Source organism: Taudactylus pleione, unplaced genomic scaffold (genome assembly GCF_031769625.1).
Source record: "Taudactylus pleione unplaced genomic scaffold, aTauple2 ptg000225l, whole genome shotgun sequence".
NCBI classification, from domain to species: domain Eukaryota; kingdom Metazoa; phylum Chordata; class Amphibia; order Anura; family Myobatrachidae; genus Taudactylus; species Taudactylus pleione.
The window spans coordinates 3,950,823-3,975,656 of record NW_028284627.1 but is presented as its reverse complement, the minus strand read 5'-3'; the positions used below and the strand labels follow the sequence as shown (position 1 = coordinate 3,975,656).

At 43.3% G+C, this 24,834-nt stretch overlaps 1 long non-coding RNA gene across 1 annotated transcript in view; it reads left to right on the top strand.

The window, feature by feature from the left end:
* LOC148517221 (uncharacterized) overlaps positions 1 to 24,076 on the top strand; it is a 567,443-nt gene extending 543,367 nt beyond the window's left edge. The window contains exon 5 of the long non-coding RNA XR_015879310.1: positions 23,123 to 24,076. This is a non-coding gene — a long non-coding RNA (uncharacterized LOC148517221). The remainder of the gene's footprint in view (positions 1 to 23,122) is intronic.
* Positions 24,077 to 24,834: the final 758 nt, after the last annotated feature.

Sequence of the window (24,834 nt, the reverse complement as noted above, 5' to 3'; positions counted from 1 at the left end):
ACCCACCACCCAGTCACTATATTGGAAACTAAGATTTGCATTTATTAATGTGTATGTTGTGATGCCCTGTGATCTGGCAATGTGTTCTCTGTGTGGTCTTTAGGATATACAGCAGGATAGCTAAAATACATACCACTCCTCTAGGGAATGAAGTATATCCATAGCAAAAATATATCTAAAGGTTTCTGTATATCAGCAGTAATTGTCATTTTTTGCATGTAGCTACTAGAACTGCTTGTTCGGAATCGGTATGTAATGCCGCCGGATGTAATGCCGGCGGACTAAATACCGACGCTGGAAGCCCGAACTGTCAGGATCCAGACTGGGGCTGGTAAGTACGCTAACCCACCTCTCTCCCCCTAACCCTCCCTTAGTGGTGACTAACCCTAATCTCCCCTCGGTGATGCCTAACCCCCCCTTCCCGCACCCTAAACCTAACTCTCCTGGGGGGGGTGCCTAATAGTAACCTCCCCCCAGTGGCACCTAACACTAACCCTCCCTTCCCCTAGCCAGACCCACCCTAGGCGGTGCCTAAAAATAACCCTCCCCCTCCCCCCACGGCTAACAGTCTCCGCTTACCTTCGTTCGGGATGTTGGGCGTCGGGATTTCGGCATCTGTCTCAAGATAGGCATCGGTATTCCAGCTTCCAGCATTGGGATTCCATCGTCTGGCATTTTCAGGCGCCGGTAAATGAATTGCATCCCGCTAGTTCTGACTCTTTACATCATACGTGGCCAACCTAATATAATTTGGGGGGGATATGGTCAATATCTCGACCGCGGGTTCCAGCACTCAGAATGGTGGCGTCGGAATCCTGACACTTGTCAGAATCCCAGTACCAGCATCCCGGGGTTTGGGGGAGGGTTAGCGTTAGGGTTAGGCACTAAGGGAGAGGGTTAGGTTTAAGGTGCAAGGAGAGGGAGGTTAGGGTCAGGCACTGGGGAGGGAGAATTAGGGATGGGGTAGGGAGAAGGAGAGGGTTAGAATACTAACCGACAAGTGTCGGTATTCTAACCCTGTTGGGATGCCGGCGTCGGGATCCTGACCTCCTGGATCCCGAGCGCCGGCGTCCTGTACCCATCCCAATTGGGGGCTTACATGCAGCCTTGGATTTATACATTATATATTTATACTATGTTTCCATATACTGTATGAGTTTGACTAGTGTGTATTCAATATGGGTTATGAAAACTTTCAACCATAGGTGCCCCCAATTTGTCACACTTGGTGGCATGCTCAGCACTTACAGAGGAGCTGGGATCCCCCCAAGCTCTCCCCTCACGGTGAATAGATGCCAGGAAATCCTGGGATTGGCACTTTCCAGCATTTTTTTGCCCCAAAATCCCAGGATCCTGCCGATCCCGGGATTGGCCTCCCTCCTACACACACCATGGCAGGTGCGAGTGGCATCCAGCAAATCTTTACTGTCCCACTTAAATAGTAATAGTTGGGACTCGCAGTGGCGTATCTATAATGGGTGCAGTGTCCAGGGGGACCCCGCACCGCACACACTGCACCCATATTATTTTAGACTTACCTGTCCATGGTCCCACATCGGGTGTCTGCGCTGCTCAGAACACCAGAAAATGGCCGCCGCGGCCATTTTTCCGATGTTCTGCTTATGCGCAGTAGACTCCTGGCACTAGAGTGTGCCCGAACTCTACTGTGCATGCACAGAACGCCGGAAAAATGGCCGCCACGGCCATTTTACGGCGTTCTGTGCATGCGCAGTAGACTCCGGGCACACTCTAGTACCTGGAGTCTACTAAGGCTCCGGTGGCTGGCTAGTCGCGTCAGTTGGCTGCCGGCCACCGGGGAGAGAGGAGGGGGCCCAGCACAGGGAGTGCACACAGGCCCCCTCCTCTCTTAAGACGCTCCTGGTTGGGAGGCATGCATATATTTCACCCAAGTCATGCACGCCTGTTTTATTGAAGATATAGGGGTAAATTTACTAAAGTGAGAGTTTTTAGAAGTGAGTTTTAGAAGCGATATTGCCCATAGCAACCAATCCGATTCTACTTAACATTTAGCTAGCACCTTCTAGAAGATAATTGCTAGAATCTGATTGGTTGCTATGGGCAACATCTCTTCTAAAACTCACTTCTAAAAACTCTCACTTTAGTAAATTTACCCCCATACTCTCATCCCAGTAAGACAGACCTCAGTTAAAAGTTGAAAAATCACGACTGTGCAGACAGAATCCAAACTATTTACAGGTATATTCCAGTGTATTAATATTTCATATACTCAGAGCTTTATTAAACATGCAGGCAAACCAAGCACCTGTCTGCGGCAGCACCGTCCAGGAGAGGTATAAAAACGGCCTTATATGTTAACTTAATTTTATTTACATTTTATCCTTTTGATTTTTTTATTATTAACTTAGATTTTACATCTCATGTATTTATGTCCCAGTAAAAATAATAGCGGAAGGGATGTTAGAGGTAGGGGCATGAGCGTGTGGTGAAATACACAATAATCGAATTAGGCATATTTGCGTAAGATATTTAAGGCAGTATCTGCTGTGGCCAAGATCAGACACATTCCATGCTCTAACTTTCTGTATTAAAAATGTTCCTGCTCAACTGTACATATAACTTTGAAAATTACACAGTCCCAACTAGTAGTCCGTATCTCCTTCTCAACAGTCAGGACTTTTGTTCCAACTATGGGGACTGTTGGCGAATATGTCCGACAGTTACTTCACCATGTTCACTTACGGCAATTTTTCCTGTGCTGTATAAATGAATTAAATGATTATTATTACTATTATTATCCTTTATTTCTGTAGCAACAGCATATTACCCAGCTTTGTATACTGCCCAGAAATATATTCTATTATACAGGAGATCACAATATAAATCCCATATACATACGTAGATTTATCACTATGTCACTATAGATAAGCGTTTGGTAAAAAGAAATGTACATTATTACAGTATAGAAACTTTGTCAATTTTTATATAATTCATCTTCTAAATTAGTTGGGTACTACAACCTGCTACATTAGCTGGTTATAGCTTTCTCGTCTGGTATCAAATTCTCTTTCTCGTTTGATGTTTCCTGGGAGAGTTTTGTAAGTGCTGTGTAAAGTTGTGAAAAGAAAACTTTCTTTATCTTCTATAATAAACCACACTTCTTAAAGGACTTACCACAATGGGCATGTGTAGACACACGGTATTGTGTTCCAGCCTTCATTGTCACACTTGTATCTGCCAGAGGCAGTTAGACAATGACTGTTGTAGACCTAGGAACTACATATTTAGGGGCACATGTAACAAAATTATGGACACCTGAAACACATGCGAGAAGTTCTGCATGATTTTTGTATTGTGCCTATTCATAATCTCTGTAGTGCAGGACAAAGTCGCCGAGATGAAACACGTTGGGTTGTCTCCCACGTCCGATCAAGTTTGGTGAAACTGAGGATCCTTGCTGGTCTCACACCTTGAATTGTCGGAGGAATTCTGGTGCAGTATTGATTGATTAGACATGCTTGTCATTTTTATTCTTCTTGTAAGCAGATTTTAGAAAGATTTTTTTTAAATAAATTTTATCTATTATAAAGGGTCACTGCACTAGTGGAGCTTATTTTCTTTTAGAGTGTGCCGATATATTTGAATCTCAAACAAGACTCTGGAAGCTCATGGAAGCAGTGGTGACATTAGACTAACATTTCCACCTTCTTAATTTACTATCACACCTGCAGTTAGATCTGACTGGGAGCAGGCGTGGGTAACTGAAGAGGAATGCACGAACCTGGGTGGCTGGACCCAGGTCTTTCTCATAGAGTAACAAGGGGTAGATGTGATGACTGTGATGTCAGTAGGAACCGATGAAGGAACCACTAGAAAATGTTAATAGTCCACAAGAGTAGATGACTTGATATTAATAGTAAAAGTCCATAGAAGAATATACTGGATCAGCATAGACAATCGGTAAGGACCGATGATAGAACTTGATATTGATGGTTGATGAGAAGCAAGGTGAATCCTTGATAGGAATTGATGATAACTTTATTAATGATGATCAGTAAGAACCGATGTTGGAACTTGAAAGGAATTGATGATAAGTTTATCAGAGATGATTGGTAGGAACCGATGTTGGTAGAAATCAATGTTGACTTTATTAGATAGATCGGTAGGAACCGGTGTAGATAGGAATTGATGGAATACTTTGTTAAAGATGCTCGGTAGGAACCGATGTTGATATTAATCAATGTTGATTGTGAGATAATTCCCAATGATGGTAACCAAACTACAGTGGTCGAACTCAGAGAGATTATTCCCAATGGCAAATCCAGACTGCAGCTGAAGAAATGAGAATAATTCCCAGTGGCAAATCTGGACTGCAACAATCGATGGTGGAGTTGATAGAAGATGAAGATAATCAATTAGGACGGACTGCGCCATTCAGAATAGCAATGGAGGCAGCACAGAACAGGAGCTGTTACGGGATCGGTATAAAATACTGCTGGCCCTGTGGCCGGCAGTTCGCATTCCGGCAGCGGCAGGCCGGCAGAAGCAGAGTTCCCGGCAGCGGAAGCCCGACAGCGCTGGAAATCCAGATCGTCCTAAAGGTAAGTAAAAACTAACCTAACCTAACCCCCTAACCCTCCTTAGGGGTGCCTAACCCTAAGCTCCCCCCAAGTGCCTAAACCTAATCCCCCCTCTAAGTGTCTAACCCTAACCCCCCCCTTCCCCGCTGCCTAAACCTAAATCCCCCGAGGGGGTGCCTAACCCTAAGTCCCCCCTGGGGGTGCCTAACCCTAACCCTCCCTCCCCCTAGCCTAACCCTCCCGGGGGGTGCCTAACCCTAAGTCCCACCCGGGTGCCCTAAACCTAACCCTCCCACCCCGCGGCTGTCCGCTCAAGATGCCCGGCATCCCTTCGATCGGGATGCCAGTCTCCCAGCGTGGGGAAAATGACAGGCGTCTAGATATAGATGCCTGTCATTTAACCCAGCCGGGATAAAGCAATCGGGAAGCCGGTTGTCGGGTTTAAGACAGCCGGTTTAACGATTGCATCCCAGCTATTACTTCAGTGGAAGCGATGTTGTACTGCCATCTAGTTCAGTCCGAGGAAAGAATTTATAGGGCTGGACTCCGGATGATAGGTCGGTGCAGTCAGCAGACCCGCAGACCATGCTCTGAGTGGATGACTGTGTTACGGACTGGAGTTTTTGTGGACTCGGGGTAGAAACATAAGTAAAAGCAGGAACAGATTTAAATTGGAAAGACGGTTGTTTTATATGGTTATTGGTAGACGTGAAAATATACATGGAATGATTAGAGTCCAACTGTGAAGAAACTTAGAACTGGGGTATGTGGATGATATGTCACTGTAGTGGGAGAGAACAAAGTCAATGTCCAGAAAAGTGGCAGAGATGTCTAAAGTGGAATCCAGAAATTATGCAATATTGGCTTGAATGAGATATCCTTGATGAATGGCTGCACGAGGGGTTGACGACAGGTTCAAAACACAGGAGTGGGTACCCAGTAGGAGACGGGGCAGTCACCCCCGGACTGGAGACTGTGGGACTGGTCAGAACGGTGCTGGGAGATCTGTGGTAGCCGATTAGCTGTCAGGAGGCTGAAATAGCACCGGAGCAGGAACTAGGCTTAGGAGCACAGGGAACTCTCTCACAGCAAGCTGTGAAACATGTTGCACTGGCAACTACAGGGAGCTCCAAACCCCCTTAAGTACACAGTAGCAGAGCGTGAATGGTTGGGAGAGATCACCTGATGCATCAGGATAGGTCCACTATGTCACATGACCTGAGGCAAGATGGCCACGCCCAGACACTTGCAGCATGGTGATGCTGACAGCCTTACCCCTGCCAGCAGGACTCACAGACATCAGACCCCCGCGCGCACCCCGTGCCAGTCTCCAAGCACCAGCCACCAGAAGGGCCATGCCACAGCGTCCGCACTGGTAAGCACCGCCGGCTCTTAGGAAGAGATACCCGGGTCGTGACAGTACCCCCCTCCTTTCGGGTGACCTCAGGACACTCCTTTGGCTTCTCAGGATGGGTCAGGTTAAACTTACAGATAAGTCTAGGAGTGTGGATGTCTTCGGCCCTGGTCCAACAGCGTTCTTCCAGACCATAGCCTTTCCAATCCAGCAGATACTGCAAGTGACCATGACGAATGCGGGTACCCAGTACCTGTGCCACCTCAAATTTCACCCCCTTTTGAGTTTGGACTTTAGGAGGAGTAGGAAGGACGTGAAGGAATTTGTTGAGGATCAAAGGCTTGAGCAGAGATATATGGAAGGAGTTGGGTATCTTTAAGTATGGAGGGAGTTGCAAACGATAGGAGACTGGATAAATAACTTCTGAAATCGAGAATGGTCCAAAGAACCAAGGGGCGAATTTCATAGATGGTACTCGAAGACGTAGATTACGGGTGGAGATCCCCTACCTGCATCCTAGGAACCACTCTACGTTTCCTGTCAGCTTGTTTCTTGTATTGCCGTGACCTCTTAGTAAGGGCTGTCTGAAATTGAGACCAAATCAAAGAGAAGTTCCGCACAGTAGCATCCACTGCAGGCACATCAAATGATAGTGATAGTGGAAAAGTTAAGTTTAACCTGTAACACAGAGCAGAGGGCCCTCCAAAACTTTGCCACAAACTGAACCCCCCAGTCTGATACAAATTCTATTGGAAGTCCATGCAACCTAAATATGTGATGCACAAATAGATGAGCCAAGTCAGGAACAGACGGTTACTTCTTGAGTGGAATATAGTGGATCATTTTTGCGAAACGATCCACTACCACCCAGATGGTGGTATGCCAATTGGAAGGAGGCAGATCCGTTACAAAATCCATGGACAAGTGTGTCCATGGGTGAGATGGTACAGGAAGAAGCATCAATTCACCAGCCGAGCAAGTCGGGTACAAGATTACACAAACTCACTTACCTCAGACTTCATTGCTGGCCACCAGTATGACCTTTCCAAGAACTCCATTGTTTTATGGATGCTGGAGTGACCAGCAAAGCGGGAAGAGTGAGCCCAGGTCAACAGTTGTTTCCACAATTCTGGGGCCACAAAGGTCTTTCCAGTGGGAGGTTGTAATTGGACAGCGGCAAAGACTTTTGACTCCTATACAGGTGTATCTCGCAGCATATCTAAGTCATTATTAGCGGAAAATGAATGTGAGCGCATCAGCTTTTTGATTCAAGACTCCTGGGTGGTATGTTAGGGTAAAGAAAAAACAAGCAAAGAAGACGACCCAGCGAGCCAGGCGAAGATTAATACAGTGTATGTTTTTCAGAAACAGTAGATTGCGATGATCAGTGAAGACGGTAAAGAGAAACTTTGCACCTTCTAAGAGGTACCACCATTCCTCCAAGGCCAGCTTCACAGCCAGCAGCTCCTGTTTGCCAATGGCATAGTTTTTTTCTGCCGGGGAAAACTTCCTCGAGTAGAACCAACATGGATGGATCCTATTGTCTTCAAATCTTTGAGATAGAACAGCCCCCACTGCCTCAGATGAGGCATCTACCTCCAATAAAAAAGGCCTGTTGGTATCTGGTTCTTGCAATACTGGTGCTGAAATGAAGGCTTTTTTAAGTAGCTGGAAAGCTGTCTCCGCCTCAGGAGGCCAAAATGAAGGATTGGCACCTTTCCGGGTTAAGGCCTTGATGGGAGCCATTAACAAGGAGAAGCCTTTAATGAAGCGTCTGTAGTAATTGGAGAAGCCAAGGAGTCTCTGGATGGCCTTCAGAGATATCAGCCGGGACCAATCTAGTATAGCCTGGATCTTCTTGGGGTCCATTTTCAACCCAGATCCGGAGATGATATACCCCAAGAAGGGGATGCTTGGGACACTGAAGACACACTTCCCCTATTTACAGTATAGCTGGTTCTTCCTCAACCGAGACAAGACTTCTTCAACATGGTGCCAGTGTTCAACGGGGGAAGACGAGAAAATCAGAATGTCGCCTAAATAGACCACAACCGAGACATACAGAAGATCTCTAAAAATCTTGTTGACGAATCTCTGGAAAACTGCAGGTGCGTTGCAAGGCCCGAATGGCATGACCAGATACTCGAAGTGACCATCACGTGTATTGAACGCAGTTTTCCACTCATCACCTGCTGAAATATGGATGAGATTATAGGCACCTCTGAGGTCCAACTTAGTGAATATGGTGGATCCTTTGACTCTGTCAAATAGTTCAGTAATTAATGGAAGAGGGTATCTGTTCTTAACTGTGATGTCATTGAGGTCCCTGTAATCAATACATGGCCGGAGGCCTCCATCTTTTTTAGGAACAAAAAAGAGCCCCGCACTGGCAGGAGATGTAGAAGGTCAGATGAATCCTTTTTTCATATTCTCTTTGATGTATTCCGACATGGCAACGGTCTCGGGCACCGACAAAGGATAAGTGCGGCCACGAGGGGGCATCTTTCCAGGCATCAGTTCAATTGGACAGTCCCATTCCCTGAGAGGAGGTAAGACGTTAGCCTATTTCTCAGAAAAAAACATCAGTAAAAAATAGATATTCTTCAGGAATCTGTGATATTTCAGAAGTGACAATCTTTCTTACAGGTTGAATCTTTGGAAGGTAAGAACTTTGGCACGCCTTACTCCAAGACTGAACTTGCATAGTCGTCCAATCTATCTTAGGGTTGTGTTTACGTAGCCATGGGAATCAGAGTAGGAGATCATGGGATGCCTTGGGTATTATTAAGAAACTGATATGTTCAGAATGGAGAGCTCCAATACGAACCCGGAGAGGTTGGGTTTTCCTAAAAACAGTCCCACTAAATAAGGGTCTAACATCGATAGAGGTCAAGAAGATAGTGTGGTCTAAGATGACACAAGGAACTTGCAGTTTATCCACCAACTGAAGGGAAATAAAGTTCTCTGCTGCCCCAGAATCCAGGTGGGCAGACACAAACACAGGACTAGACTTAATATCAAGGGCTACAGACAAGACAGAATAATTTTTCTTTGGGGACGGAAGTATTACTCCTAACTGGGTGTCCCCGGGACTAGTTAGGAATGGGAGTTTCCCGGCTTACAGGTACAGGAAGCCACCAGGTGACCAGTCTCTCCACAATACATACAAAGATTCTTTTGGAGACATCTCTGTCGTTCTTCTTTAGAGAGACGGGTTCGGTTAACCTGCATGGGTTCTTCATCTGTAGATGAGGGAGGAGAGTTGGCAAGAGAAGGGGTAGGAGGAGGTCTAGGGCTTTCCGATCTATGCTTTTCAGTCTGGCATTCTCTGAAGCGAAGATCTACTTTGCTGCATAGCGAGATAAGGTCATTGAGGCTGGTAGGTAAATCACGAGTGGCTAGGTCATCCTTTGTCCGATCAGAGAGTCCATGCCAGAAGGCCGATGTCAGGGTTTCCATATTCCATTTGAGTTCAGACGCCAATGTCTGGAACTGGATTACATATTGACTGATAGGACAATTCCATGTTTCAAATGTAAGAAACTGTATGATGCGGAAGTGGTTCTTCCAGGTTCATCAAATATCCTCCTGAATGAAGTTAAAAACTCAGAGTAATTATCCAAGAGAGGGTCCGATCGTTCCCAGAGCGGAGAAACCCAGTCTAAGGCTGAACCGCATAACAATGACACAATATATGCCACCTTGGCCTTTGGAGTAGGGAAATTTGGAAGGCTGGAGTGTAAAATGCACATCACACTGATTGAGAAATCCACAATACAGTTAGGGTTGCCATCAAACTTGCTGGGAGTGGGCAAATACAGATGAGGAGAAGACCCAGCAGTAGAGATCACTGGGGTAGAGACAGCGGTAACTGCAGGAGTGCCAGGGAACCCAGCGATGCCTGTAATGTATCCTGGTGGAGCGCCATCTCCTGATCTCCTGTACATACTGTGCCATTTGTTGTTGCAGGGCCTCCAGGCCCTTCAGACGTGTTGCTATGCCCTGGAATACATCTGTTCTGGACTCCTGGCCAGTGGGCAGTGCAAACTGTTACGGACTGGAGTTTTTGTAGAGCCGGGGTGGAAACAGAAGTAAAAGCAAGAACAGATTTAATTTGGAAAGTCGGTTGTTTTATATGATTATTGGTAGACATGAAAATATACAGGTAATAATTAGTCTGAATGTGAATAAACTTAGAACTGGGGTATGTGGATGATATGTCACTGTAGTGGGAGAGAACGAAGGTCAATGTCTAGAAAAGTGGCAGAGATGTCTAAAGTGGAATCCAGGAATGATGCAATATTGGCTGAATTAGATATCCTTGATGAATGGCTGAATGAGATATCCTGATATCCTGCAGAGTGGCTTGACTGAGATATACTTGATGAATGGCTGCACAAGGGGTTGACGACAGGTTCAAAACACAGGAGTGGGTACCAAGTGGGAGATGGAGCAGTCACCCCTGGACTGGAGACTGTAGGACTGGTCAGAACGGTGCAGGGAGATCTGTAGTAGCCGATTGGATGACAGGAGGCAGAAATAGCACCAGAGCAGGAACAAGGCTTAGGAGCACAGGGAACTCTCTCACAGCAAGCTGTGAAACATGTTGCACTGGCAACTAAAGGGAGCTCCAAACCCCCTTAAGTACACTGTAGCAGAGCGTGAATGGTTGGGGGAGATCACCTGATGCATCAGGGTAGGCCCACTATGTCACATGACCTGAGGCAAGATGGCCACGCCCAGGCACTCGCAGCATGGTGATGCTCTCAGCCTTACCCCTGCCTGCAGGACTCACAGACATCAGACCCCACGCGCACCACCTGCTAGTCTCCAAGCACCAGCTCCCCCACCGGAAGGGCCATGCCACAGCGTCCGCACTGGTAAGCACCGTCGGCTCCTAGGGAGAGGTACCCTGGTCGTGACAGACTGGACTCGTCCAATATGGCTGCGCCCATGACCCGGCTCTAGAGGCAGTGGTGGGCTGGGCAGGGTGCCATGTGCCCCCCGAGCTGCAGCGCCATGCAGGCCGCGGGCAGTCTGTGTCTCTGTGACACAGCTGCACCGCGTGTGTAACGCTGACCGGACGGAGTTCAGTCAGCGCTACACTGACTAACACACAGCCGCCGGCTCCGGCAGCTGTCTGTTTGTTTTGATCAGCAGCCAATGAGAGTCTGACAGACTCTCATTAGCTAAATTATATAAGGTAAGTGGTGTTGTACAGGCGCCAAGAACCTCTCTAGGCAGCAGATAACTATACGTGACAAGTACCACCCTTCAGTACTAAAATGTATGTGAATAATAAAACTTACGTCTAGTTAAGTGCGCACAGTGCTCCCAGATCTAGATATAAACAATAGCCACAATACTTCCCCACGACTCCAATCAGGATACCGTGTATAGTCGTCAAATTGCAACAGTGGAGTTTCCATACACATGAAAGACATAAAATCGGTAAAACATAGTGTAGTACAATCATAAATAGAATTTATTGAACTCATATGAAATAAAAAAAAATAAAAATAAAATGGGCATATGATCACCAATGCCCCAAAAATGATAGTAACACAAATGCTATGTGTAGGATGGTTTCTTCCTACATGAGGGTAAATTGTCCTCTTTAAGGTAAAAATTGGGGAATTATCGGAAGTCCCCCTCACAAGGGCCCATAGTTTTTAAAGATGGAGGTTTCCGGATCACCTCTGTCTCAGGGTCCTTATTCGAGGGATATTCGTATGCAATTCCTCCCTGCTGGACGATCCTGTCACTGTGTACCAACGCGTTTCGGGAGTCAGCTGCTCCTTCCTCAAGGTAAAGTGACATGTGCAGAAATGATCATCTTTTATACTCTTTTCAAAATTCACTTCCGGGTCAAAGGTCAGGGGATTTAATTTATTTATACCTTTAGTCAGACAACCTACACACATAATCTGGTCATCCGTGTAGTGTCCTTCAGTTGTTTAACAGACAACATTCTTCTGAAGTGTCTAGTATACTTCTAAATTACTTTAATCTACTTTTGTATATTTATCGCCGGACCGGAAGTGCGTCACTCCTACTTTCGGTTTCGGCGCACATCAGTCCATCCACAACGCGCTCCCTCCACTCGCACCATGCGTTGATGTAAAGTTCCTCCCTTCGCTATATTCCTTCCAGTCGTGGTTCCCAGGTTTATTAGCGTCTCCGCATCCGCATGAAATAATGATAGAACAAAGAATTTGAAAAATACTAAAGAAATAATAAAGAAACAGAAGAAACTCAAAAGGGACCATGATTATTATCGAGAGGGAAAATGAGACATTTTTAGAGAATGGCTGCACGATGGTTCAATCTATTCATCAGAGGAAGATGCATGTGGATTGGAATTATCACCGGCCTGGAGCATACAGACCCCGAAGGAATTTGTATATCAGGAAGACGAAGTAGGCCAAAATAATGTCATCCAGACAAAAAGAAGAAACAAGAAGGATGATATAAGAATTATTAAAGAACCTATGAAAAATAGAAAGGGTGGTGATGAAAATAATAGAAAAAGGAGATCAAGGAGTTATGACTATAGGTACGACACCGAAGATGTCCATAATAGGAGAAGATCGCCACATGAAATTCAGCGAATGAGACATAAGAAAGACTATTGGCAGAACAATGGAAGGAGGAATATTGAACAAAGGGGCGTTTATAGGAACTTTGAACGAATAAGGAATAATAGTAAAGATTATCGGTATCAACAGAAAAGATATGATATAGACTTCATCCGTCCAGATGATAGACCATGGAGAGGGAGGAGGAGAGATGTGAATGGTGAGGAAACGCAATGGCAAAAAGAACATGTTCGGAATTCTTTTTTAGACAAAGGATACGATCATGGGGCAAGATGGTGACATACAAAACTCTAAGAGGAAAAAGAGGGGGGAATAAGAATAAGAAAAATAAAAATAAAACTAAGGATAAGAAGGAGTTAAAAAGAAAGGGTGATTTGAATAGTTTGACGAAGGAAGCACAACAGAGGAAAGATCATGCATCCGAGACTCCGAAGGATGAGAAAGGAAAAATATACAACTTAAGTAGGAGAGTTTTAACAAAGGTTGAAAAGAAATTGTTATTAAAAGGACTCAAATTTGCACCAAGTAAACAGATTAATCAGTTCAACACCTTTATAGACGTTGAGAAATTCGTAAGAAAACTGCCGATTAAAATTTTTTTTGATGGGAAGGAAGTTAGAGAAGAACCTGATGAAGAAAGAAATGGAGAGAAGTTTAAGAAAAAATCTACTTTCTATCCCAAACATCTCAAGGGATCGTTGATAGATAGTTTCCAGAGGTCAGTATTGGATGATATTGAAAAGTTAGAAATAATCAGTTTGAAAAAAGTAAATTTGACAAGAAAAGAGAGAATAGCTTTGAAAGAATTACAGAAGGACGACACAATTATAATCAAACCATGTGATAAAGGGGGAGGCATCACCATTATGAATAAAGAGGATTACATCGCAGAAATTGAGAGACAACTCCATGAAGAAGAAACATACCAGAGATTATGTTGTGATCCCACAATGAAGATTAAAAACAACCTCTGGAAGTTTTTAGAAGAATCGGAGAGTAAAGGCATCATCACTAAGAAAGAGTGCGAATTTTTAAAGGTGGATGATCCAAATATTCCCACCATTTACGTTCTACCAAAGGTGCATAAAAATCCGATCAAACCACCTGGTAGACCGATAGTGGTGGGAGTTGGGAGCCTTATGACAAATTTATCCGAATATATAGATGCTTATCTCCAACCAGTTGTCGGTACTACTAAATCATATTTAAAAGACACTACAGATGTACTTCGAAAAATTGAAGATATAGTATGGAATGAAAAGATGATATTAGTAACTGCGGATATGTCGGCTCTATACACCAATATACCACATGATAAGGGTATAGAAGCTGTTAGATGGTATCTTAACAAAACGGGTTTGACAGAAGAAAAAAAAGAATTTTTACTAAAAAGTAATGAATTCATTTTGAATAATAACTATTTCTATTTTAATGGTGACTACTACATACAAAAGATGGGTACTGCAATGGGGACCAAAATCGCTCCCAGTTACGCCAATTTATTTATGGCGTACTGGGAGGAAACACAAATGAAGGAAACTTTTGATGGTTACTTGAAAATTTGGTATCGTTATATAGATGACGTCATTTTTATTTGGGAGAAAACAGAAGAGGAGTTGGAATCCTTTTTTAAAGTTCTTAATGAGAATGATTTTAACGTACGTTTTAGTTTTCAATCAAGCCAACAGGAGATCAATTTTTTGGACCTCACGATATACGTGGAGGAAGAGAAACTGGAAACTAAATGCTATAGCAAACCTACTGATGCTAATAATTATATATCAAATTTTAGCGAACATCATGAGAATTGGCTTAGGAGTGTGCCGAAAAGCCAATTTCTAAGGTTAAGGCGGAACTCTAGTAAGAAAGAAGTGTGCAAAGAACAAATGACCATCATGGAGGGAAGATTTAAAAAAAAAGGCTATGAGGACGATGTATTATATAAATTTAAGAAGGAAGTGCTGGACAAAGATAGAAAAACACTTTTACAAAGCAAACGAAAAATAAATGAAGGAAGTGAGACTTTTAAACATGCATTTATTACTGAGTACACAGGACAGTAGAAAAAAGTGGAAGGTATTGTGAAGAGACATTGGCATTTATTGCTGAAAGATCCAGTACTAAAAAAAACATTACCCATGAAACCGGTCTTTATTTACAGACGAGCACCTAATCTGAAGAATAAATTAATAAAGAGTGCACTTAATACAGAGAATCCACACCCTATACGTAGTAAAGGATTTTTCCACTGTGGTAATTGTGTAGCATGTAGAGAAATTAAAGTAAAAGAAACAAAATATGTTGACTTTATAGTCAAAGGGAATACATATAAGTTAAATCAATTTATGACATGCAACACGACAAACGTAGTATATTTTATTGAATGCAGTTGTCAATTGGTATATGTAGGGAGGACCAGCTGAGCCCTCAAAACAAGACTGGGAGAACACCTCCGAAATATTAGGAACGGTTTGACGACACACTCCCTATCAAATAATTTAAAATTAATACACAATTGCTCCACAAAAGAGATAGTACGGTTCATGGCGATTGAAAATATCAAGAGTACGTGGTGACGATATTAAAATGAACCTCTATATACCCCTGCCTATACCTTCTAATGTCCTGCCTATACCTTCTAAGGATGACGCTAATTTGCGTACACAGTCATACCGTAAATAAAGACTTAGACGTGGAATCTGTGGTTCCAAAGCACAAGTGTTATTCAGGTAAAAGTTCAGACAGTTACACGCAATTGATCTAGACACAATTTAGGCGCAAAAGGAAATTATACAGACCCAAGTACAGTATACATACGCAGGCGCTTCCGGACCCGGAGATAGGCATCAGCAAGAGACCCCTAGTCATACAGCGTTCAGCACGAAGACTGAGAACCAGCATTCGTGCACACATATTTATACCCCCCAGAATAAACAGGACAATAGGGAAGTTTGTTGCTGGTATCATTGGTTCCCAGGGGAGAAGCATCTGTTACAGCACATTTAACAGGCTGGTTCAAATAGACTCTCCCTGCCTCTAACAGCTGGGGATCTTTCTCTTCACGCCCCCTGCAACATCCTAACAGTTGTTCCTGAAATATACATTTTGTTGCTTGTAGGTTCTGTGATCCATAACTCGAGTTTGCATGATGCGACCTCCCCACCGATAACACCGGAATACTGTAAAAAGAATACGCATCAGTACAAGACCAAACACGACTTGTTTAGCATGTGTAATACCTTAGTTATCAAATCTCTTTATTTCTCAGTATTTAAACTAACTGAACCAACTTAAATCATACACTTTAAAGCTTATTGAACCTTATGTGTGAATATATAATGTGTGGGTATTCGGGGTTTGATATAAAGATGCTAGTTATTAATGAGTGAGATTTAAGTGCATAATTTCTCATACACGAAGTGAACATCCAGCAGTGTGGATTGCTGAGCATGGTAGTTCCACATGCCCTCTGTCAGCAGGCCCCCACCTTTCCTGTGTTCAAAGGAAAAAGCTCTTTTGTTCTCCCAGACTCTTGTGTGAACTGTGTTACCAAATCAAGCTGTGAAGTTGGGGCCATCCTGTCTGTGTGTGGGGCTAAGACCTGTTTAGGATTCAGACAAATCCAATTGTGTAGATCAATGCCTGGATTATATTACAATTGCCACAACTATACTTGGTCTGCATCCAGGGATTCCCAATTTGTATGTAAAAATACCCATTGTCTATTCTATTTACTTTTACTCAGGAAGCTTGTTCTTCCAGTTGCCCTTGGTAGATTAACAAACACATTGCCATCTGTTCTTAGCTCCTGAGTTGTAACTTCAAGTGACGCTGGTCACAAAATGGCGTCTTGCAGATTCTTATTTCTAAAATGGAGTCTAGCTGCCATTTGCAAGATGGCGTCGTGCACGCTTCAATTTTAAACTGATCTTGTCTCAGCCAATAATCCAGTTTTGACAGTCCACCCTTTGATAGCGAACAACATGCTATCACAATCTGCTATTAGAATTTAATTTAGGCTTACATTTACATATTATTTAGTGTTATCATGGGATGGCACAAGGTGGTTCTAAATCCATCAATAATGTGTCTCTGGGTGGGGACATAAAACTACTATTATACGCACACCGCGGATCTTGGAAGATCATGTGAAAGGTGTGGGAATGCACCAGTCTTATAATAGCAGTCTTGAATGGGAATTGAGACTTTATATTATCTGCGGTGTTCTATGAATAACATTTCAATAATACATTCTATGCATGGCTAGATATAATACATTAAATGATGGTATTTCCTAGCTCAGGGTTGTAATGCAGTTCTATATCTACCTCGGTATTCATACTGGCCACCATCATGATTTCATTCTTTCGTTTTACTCTATTTTTACATTTTCCACACTTCAACACAATAGGAACACACCGGACGCATATGCCAATCATTATGATGACAATCAGTATAAGGATCAAGAATTTGCCTATGCTGGCGATCACTTCCTGGACCCATTCCCCTAGACCTGAGAACCATTTCACTGGGTTCAGCCATGGCACCCATCCTTTTATCTTCTCCCCTGCTTCAGCCACTGAAGCATTATGGTTCTTGCGAAATTCCCACTTTAGCTGCAGAATTTCATCCATCTTCCGGTCTATCACCTCCTTAGGGTCGATGGTATCATTGGTGACATAGGTGCAACATTTTACTCCAAATTGGGTGGCCAATGTTACGCAATACCCTCCAGTAACAGCAGTTAAATAATTCAACTCTAGCCTGTGTTGTACCAGTTCTTTCTTGTACGCTTGCAAATCTCTCCCTGTATACCTGAATGTGTCATCGTACATCTCGGTGATATTATCTATCAATTTAGTAAGTTCCTGAATATATTTAAAATTTAATGTACCCCGAGCGATTCTGGTGGGGTCCAAATGCGACTAGAACTTGAAAACCAGTTGTCTCATTGATTAACTGAGTGGCTTTATGTATGTCATCAGGTACCATATTTCTTTTGCCTCTGTGTTCATATTGTGTGTGAAGATATGGTGATGGTATGTTTTTTTTACGTATACCAAGCATTTCAACATGTGTGAGGGTCATAACTTCTGGAAGTATTCTTCCCAAATAACATAACAATTACAATACTAAAATTGGTCTGCCACTCCCCTGATTGGCATTGCACTCCTCCTCCTGACTCCACTCCATCAGCTCCACCATCAGTTCACATTTCCTTTATCGGTCTTCCATCACAGACACTGAGTATCCCCAAACAGATCATCATGACAAAAACTCTGGAAAAAAAAAACTAGGATGACCACAGCAGACCACTCCATTGCTGAAAGCACTAATCTACACATTTCTTTAGCTCAGATATCTCACCATCACCTTTTTAATCCTTCCGACACAAGCTCCTAAGTCACAGGTCCACGTTATCGGCCTTGTCTCCACCTTGCATCTCCACCGGTTGGTTAACCTCCCTATAGTGAGTGGAATGGACCCACGTATCTTCCTCGGCCACCCTTTGTGGATGTAGTATCGTCAGATACGCATCTTTCCACCGATCAGTCTAACAACCTGAGCTAAAAAAATTTGGATCATAACAAATTCTCCAGATTTGACATCATGACGGTTTGCATTAAATATGTTAGTTAATAACACTTTCAATTTCTGTTATTCGCATTCATATTCGTGAGACCCTTTACAGTAACCTCATTATCATATTTTCACATGAGGCTGCCTGTTTGTACAGTATCTCCAAGGGGGGGCAAATAAAGGAAAAGACAGTCTGGGATAATCTTAGTGTTGTTACCCATCACCTTACACATGTTCTTGGAAACGTCACCTGTAAAATAAGTCCCCCCATCATTTTTTAATAATTCCAGGGATATAGTATCTGCATACAGGTTCCTGCAATTAAATTTTGTTATTAATAGCTACTGCTCTAAATAATGTCTGGGCCACTGGGTTGGATAATATTCCGAAAATTCGACCTTAGCCTGGCATGGCTGCCGTTTATCCTTAGCAACCTTGTGTCCTGTGAGTGGGAGACAAAGCACAACAGTTTAATATCATTTAAACATGACCTAAAATACAACAATAAATCATCCACATTTTACATTAGAACAGATCCATTGATAGGTTGAAAAGATTGTAAACAGTCATATAAGGCCTGGGAGAAGATACTGGGGTTACCTATGAACCCATGGGAAACCCGTGTTCATGTGTGGTGTTCTTTACTTTGCAGTACTTATGTGTCCCGCTTGGTTGCAATTAAAACATGTTTTTGAGCGGGGTGGATGAAAAGATTGTTGTGGCTTTTGAGCAAGAGGGAAAGGTGGTGGGTATGGGTAAGGATGTGAAGGATAAGGGTATTGTGGGAGGTATGAAGTTTGTGGGTAGTATGAGACCTGTGGTTGTGTATGATATGTGGGGTAAGGATGTGTTTGCTGTGGTGTGCGATTGGTGAGGATGTGTAATTGTTCAGGTGCAGGTGTGTAGGTTGGCTGTGATGTTATTGTCATTCCTTCCAGAGCTTGGATACTGACAGCCATTAGTTTTTCGCTCTGGGTCTCTCTCTTTTTTGTGATATTTTTATCATGTTCTATGGCAGACACTATGAGGTTATCTATTGTGATTCCCCTCCAGCCAGGTTGTGAGGTCTGAACCCGAGTCTTTAAGTCGTCTTTCAGACCGTCCATGAGTACCGTGACTATCATTCCCCTGTGGTGAGTGCTATCTTTAATATCCTCTATCCCAGTGTACTGGGTGATAGTCTGCAGAGCCCGAACGCAATAATCTTCTGCAGTTTCACTCTCCTTCTGCTTAATGGTGAAAATTTTGTTCCAGTTAACTACTACTGAAAAATATATACCCAATTGTGTTACAATGCGGGAAATGTTACCTTGGTTTACTTGGTCTGTTAAGGGAACGTCACCATCCAATACACAATCCGTGATAAATTTCATCACGTCGGTTTTGCGTGGCAGACAGGCCCTTAACACCACACGCCAATCTTTATTAGTGGGTTCATGTGAACTACCCAAATTTCTCAAAAATCTTTGACATTTGGCTAATTCCTTTTTGGGATCGAGGAAATCATTTATGATGGAATTTAGTTCTGCTCTTGTCCAGGGACAATGCATTACTACTTCCCTCGTGGGCACTACACCGTTCGCATCTGCATTTCCATTCGGAAAAGTTATTGTCCGAATGGGATGCAGACCGGTAGCGTTGCTACCTCTGACCTGGTTACCTGGCTGGGGGTTTAATCTGCTGCTGCTACGTATGGTATGAACAACTTCCTCTACGGGTGCAGAGGGCATTAACACCTCCCTTGCTGTTACCGATGGAGATGGAGACACCACCCGTGATTGTGGTGATGCAGCATCTATCATCTGCACAGCATGGGAAATGGCAGACATTACAATAGGCTCATCATCCGTATCATGAACATTTTCTTTATAGTTGCTTAAGAGAGGGTACAAGTTGTTTGTTAAATTTTTATGGGTATTTTTGGTAACTGTACTTGCACCTCCATCCACATAAGGTGGGGGAGGTGAGCATGAACTGCTGGCAGTACTCTCCACTATGCTACCTTGCCACACGTGCGCGCTATTTTGCGGCTCACCCGTATTGCAATTTAGCGTCGTGGACATATTTTCTGGCAATGTGCTCACGACGTTAGTTTGCGTCGTTTGCACATTTTTAAGCCACGCATCCCCTTCATGCTGCCACAGTTTTTTACATTCAAAATACTTAACCTTTTTCTCTCAGGAGCGCATCAAACTGATGTGATCCCGGACATTGTCTAACACATTTTTATCAAAACTACCAATTCTGGGAAACTGTCTAACACTCTTCCTCGTCATATTAAACCATAAATCACAATACCTTATTGCATAAGTACCGTACTTGGTATGCATGATACGACGGGCCGATCCGATCGGCGCCTCCATTAGCAGCACATCATTGCCTAACATCTCTACTGTTTGCGTGGCTCCCATTCTGAGACAACTCCTACGCTTTTCAATAAAGATTTAAACCGGTGAAAGACAATCAAGACACTTTCACTTACCTGTGGACGATTTAAGTCGGCGGCGCCCACACACCTGGATAAGATTTGAAAAAGGCAGCTTCCACACCCGGATAAGATATAGTAAGGCAACTTCCACACCTATGAGAATTTATATGTCGGCTACTCTCACGCACCTCTCTACAACAAAGACAACATGTACACCTGCTACTGTGTATAGAACAGTAAAGCTGCTTACCGAGCGGCTAGACTAACCCTTGCACCTAGCCCTTAAGGATCATACGATACCCTTAACTTTGTTCAACAAATATTCACTGTTACACACTTTTTTCCTGCGCAGAAAAATGCACGTTAACCCAGATATTGGTAATAATGAAAACATGTAAACCTCAACGGCTTTGTTTAAACACCATGGCAGCACAACCGGAAGTACGTATACGCTATTGTGCGACCAGCCACATAAAAATAAAAAATAAATAATGCGACTACCACACAACCGTATAATGACTTTTTTTAACTGTGTACGCAAAAGTGCGTCTTTTCTGTGTGCAAAACTGCGACTCAGCCGCATACTCAATACTGCGGCACCCCTTTAAACGCTAGGTTCTATCAACAAAGGAAAACAAACTTTTTCCTTTCTTGTCCCTGGATTCTAGTCAGCTTCCTTTGCTCACACAAAAACGGATAGCGATTTTTCAGCACAAAGCGGTTGCAGGAAAACCCTGCATGTGGCCACTCCACCCTTTGCTGAGATATTGCTAGCCGTATGTGCCGTGTGAGTAGGTAAGTGACTTCACTCGATGAGCCTCCATCTGACGATATTAAAATGAACCTCTATATACCCCTGCCTATACCTTCTAATGTCCTGCCTATACCTTCTAAGGATGATGCACGTACGCAGTCATACCGTAAATAAAGACTTAGACGTGGAATCTGTGGTTCCAAAGCACAAGTGTTATTCAGGTAAAAGTTCAGACAGTTACATGCAATTGATCTAGACACAATTTAGGCGCAAAAGGAAATTATACAGACCCAAGTACAGTATACATACGCAGGCGCTTCCGGACCCGGGGATGGGCATACAGCGTTCAGCACGAAGACTGAGAACCAGCGTTCGTGCACACATATTTATACCCCCCCAGAATAAACAGGATAATAGGGAAGTTTGTTGCTGGTGTCATTGGTTCCCAGGGGAGAAGCATCTGTTACAGCACATTTAACAGGCTGGTTCAAATAGACTCTCCCTGCCTCTAACAGCTGGGGATCTTTCTCTTCACGCCCTCTGTAACATCCTAACAGTTGTTCCTGAAATATACATTTTGTTGCTTGTAGGTTCTGTGATCCATAACTCGAGTTTGCATGATGCGACCTTCCCACCGATAACACCGGAATACTGTAAAAAGAATACGCATCAGTACAAGACCAAACACGACTTGTTTAGCATGTGTAATACCTTAGTTATCAAATCTCTTTATTTCTCAGTATTTAAACTAACTGAACCAACTTAAATCATACACTTTAAAGCTTATTGAACCTTATGTGTGAATATATAATGTGTGGGTATTCGGGGTTTGATATAAGGACGCTAGTTATTAATGAGTGAGATTTAAGTGCATAATTTCTCATACACGAAGTGAACATCCAGCAGTGTGGATTGCTGAGCATGGTAGTTCCACATGCCCTCTGTCAGCAGGCCCCCACCTTTCCTGTGTTCAAAGGAAAAAGCTCTTTTGTTCTCCCAGACTCTTGCGTGAACTGTGTTACCAAATCAAGCTGTGAAGTTGGGGCCATCCTGTCTGTGTGTGGGGCTAAGACCTGTTTAGGATTCAGACAAATCCAATTGTGTAGATCAATGCCTGGATTATATTACAATTGCCACAACTATACTTTGTCTGCATCCAGGGATTCCCAATTTGTATGTAAAAATACCCATTGTCTATTCTATTTACTTTTACTCAGGAAGCTTGTTCTTCCAGTTGCCCTTGGTAGATTAACAAAAACATTGCCATCTGTTCTTAGCTCCTGAGTTGTAACTTCAAGTGACGCTGGTCACAAAATGGCGTCTTGCAGATTCTTGTTTCTAAAATGGAGTCTAGCTGCCATTTGCAAGATGGCGTCGCGCACGCTTCAATTTTAAACTGATCTTGTCTCAGCCAATAATCCAGTTTTGACAGTGAAGAGAGAGAAATGAAGAAAAGAAACTAGCAAAAAGTGAAATGCAGTGGATTTTTAAATTAAAAACAATGATCCCAAGAAGACTCAACTCAGACTTTGAGTTAAAATGGTTTTTATAGAGATTTTACAACCATATACTATTTATTTATTTTATATGATAACACCCACCAATTTGCACAGAGCTATTTGAGTCACTCCACTGTGGTTTTATATATGCAGCCCTATTGGTTTTTTATTGATATCACTGTTTTTAAAATTATATTTTATATTTATTCACCCATTTTCTCTTATATTAGATTAGTATTGCAATTATTACATGCATTCACCCGTCCTTCGTATATTCATGCAGAAATCACTTTATTAGATTTTATTTATTTATTTATCTAAATTCCCCTTTTCTTTGCCATCATGTCAGGGAAAAAGAATCATCTGCAAATTTCCCATAGTTAAGATGGCACCTGGTTGGAGGAAAAGATCGTTTGACAGTGATTAGTGCCAAACATAAGATGGCTACCCTGAATACTGGGATATACGTATTGGCTGTATTGAACACTAAGAGAAGTGTCCCATCTAAAATGGCCGCCAAAGAACAAGACAGTATATCGAGGAAATTTGAGCCACATAAAGATGGCCGCCAAAACTGGAAGTACGACGGGCCTTAGATGCGTTCCACACACAGGATGCGGAGACACTAATAAACCTAGCAACCACGACTGGAAGGAATATAGCGAAGGGAGGAACTTTACATCAACGCATGGTGCGAGTGGAGGGAGCGCGTTGTGGATGGACTGATGTGCGCCGAAACCGGAAGTAGGAGTGACGCACTTCCGGTCCGGCAATAAATATACAAAAGTAGATTAAAGTAATTTAGAAGTATACTAGACACTTTAGAAGTATGTTGTCTGTTAAACAACTGAAGGACACTACACGGATGACCAGATTATGTGTATAGGTTGTCTGACTAAAGGTATAAATAAATTTAATCCCCTGACCTTTGACATGGAAGTGAATTTTGAAAAGAGTATAAAAGATGATCATTTCTGCACATGTCACTTTACCTTGAGGAAGTAGCAGCTGACTCCTGAAACGCGTTGGTACACAGTGACAGGATCGTCCAGCAGGGAGGAATTGCATACGAATATCCCTCGAATAAGGACCCTGAGACAGAGGTGATCCGGAAACCTCCATCTTTAAAAACTACGGGCCCTTGTGAGGGGGACTTCCGGTAATTCCACAATTTTTAGCTTAAAGAGGACAATTTACCCTCATGTAGGAAGAAACCATCCTACACATAGCATTTGTGTTATTATCATTTTTGGGGCATTGATGATCATATGCCCATTTTATTTTTTTATTTTTTTTTATTTCATATGAGTTCAATAAATTGTATTTGTGATTGTACTACACTATGTTTGGGCAATTTTATGTCTTTCATGTGTATGGAAACTCCACTGCTGCAATTTGACAACTATACACGGTATCCTGATTGGAGTCGTGGGGAAGTATTGTGGCTATTGTTTATATCTCGATCTGGGAGCACTGTGCGCACTTATGTAGACGTAATTTTTATTATTCACAGACTCTCATTAGCTGCTGCGCCCACTGCAGGAGCCGCTACATCTTCTGGCTCCCGCAGTGGGTAATGGGAGAGGCGTCATGACGTCTCTCCCATAATGCAGAGCGGCCCGGCCCGGGAGGACAGACGGAGGAGCGGATGGCGGCGGCGGGAGCGGGGATTCAGGTAAGTGGGTTTTTTTTATTTTCTTTATTACGTGTCTCTACTGGGGGGGGGCTGGCACTACAAGGGGGAGACCACTACTGGGGGCACTACAAAGGGTTGGACTACTACTACTGGGGGCACTACAAGGGGGGGCTACTACTACTGGGGGCACTTCAAGGGGGAGGACTACTACTACTACTGGGGGCACTACAAGGGGGGGACTACTACTAGAGACACTACAAAGGGAGGGGGCTACTACTAGGGGCACTACATAGGGGGGAAGGGACTACCACTGGGGGCTCTATATAAAGGGCAATACTGGGGGTCCTGCATAGGGGGGAGACTACAACTGGCGCCACTATTTAAGGGGCACTGCATAAAGGTTACCACTATTGGGGGCACTGCAT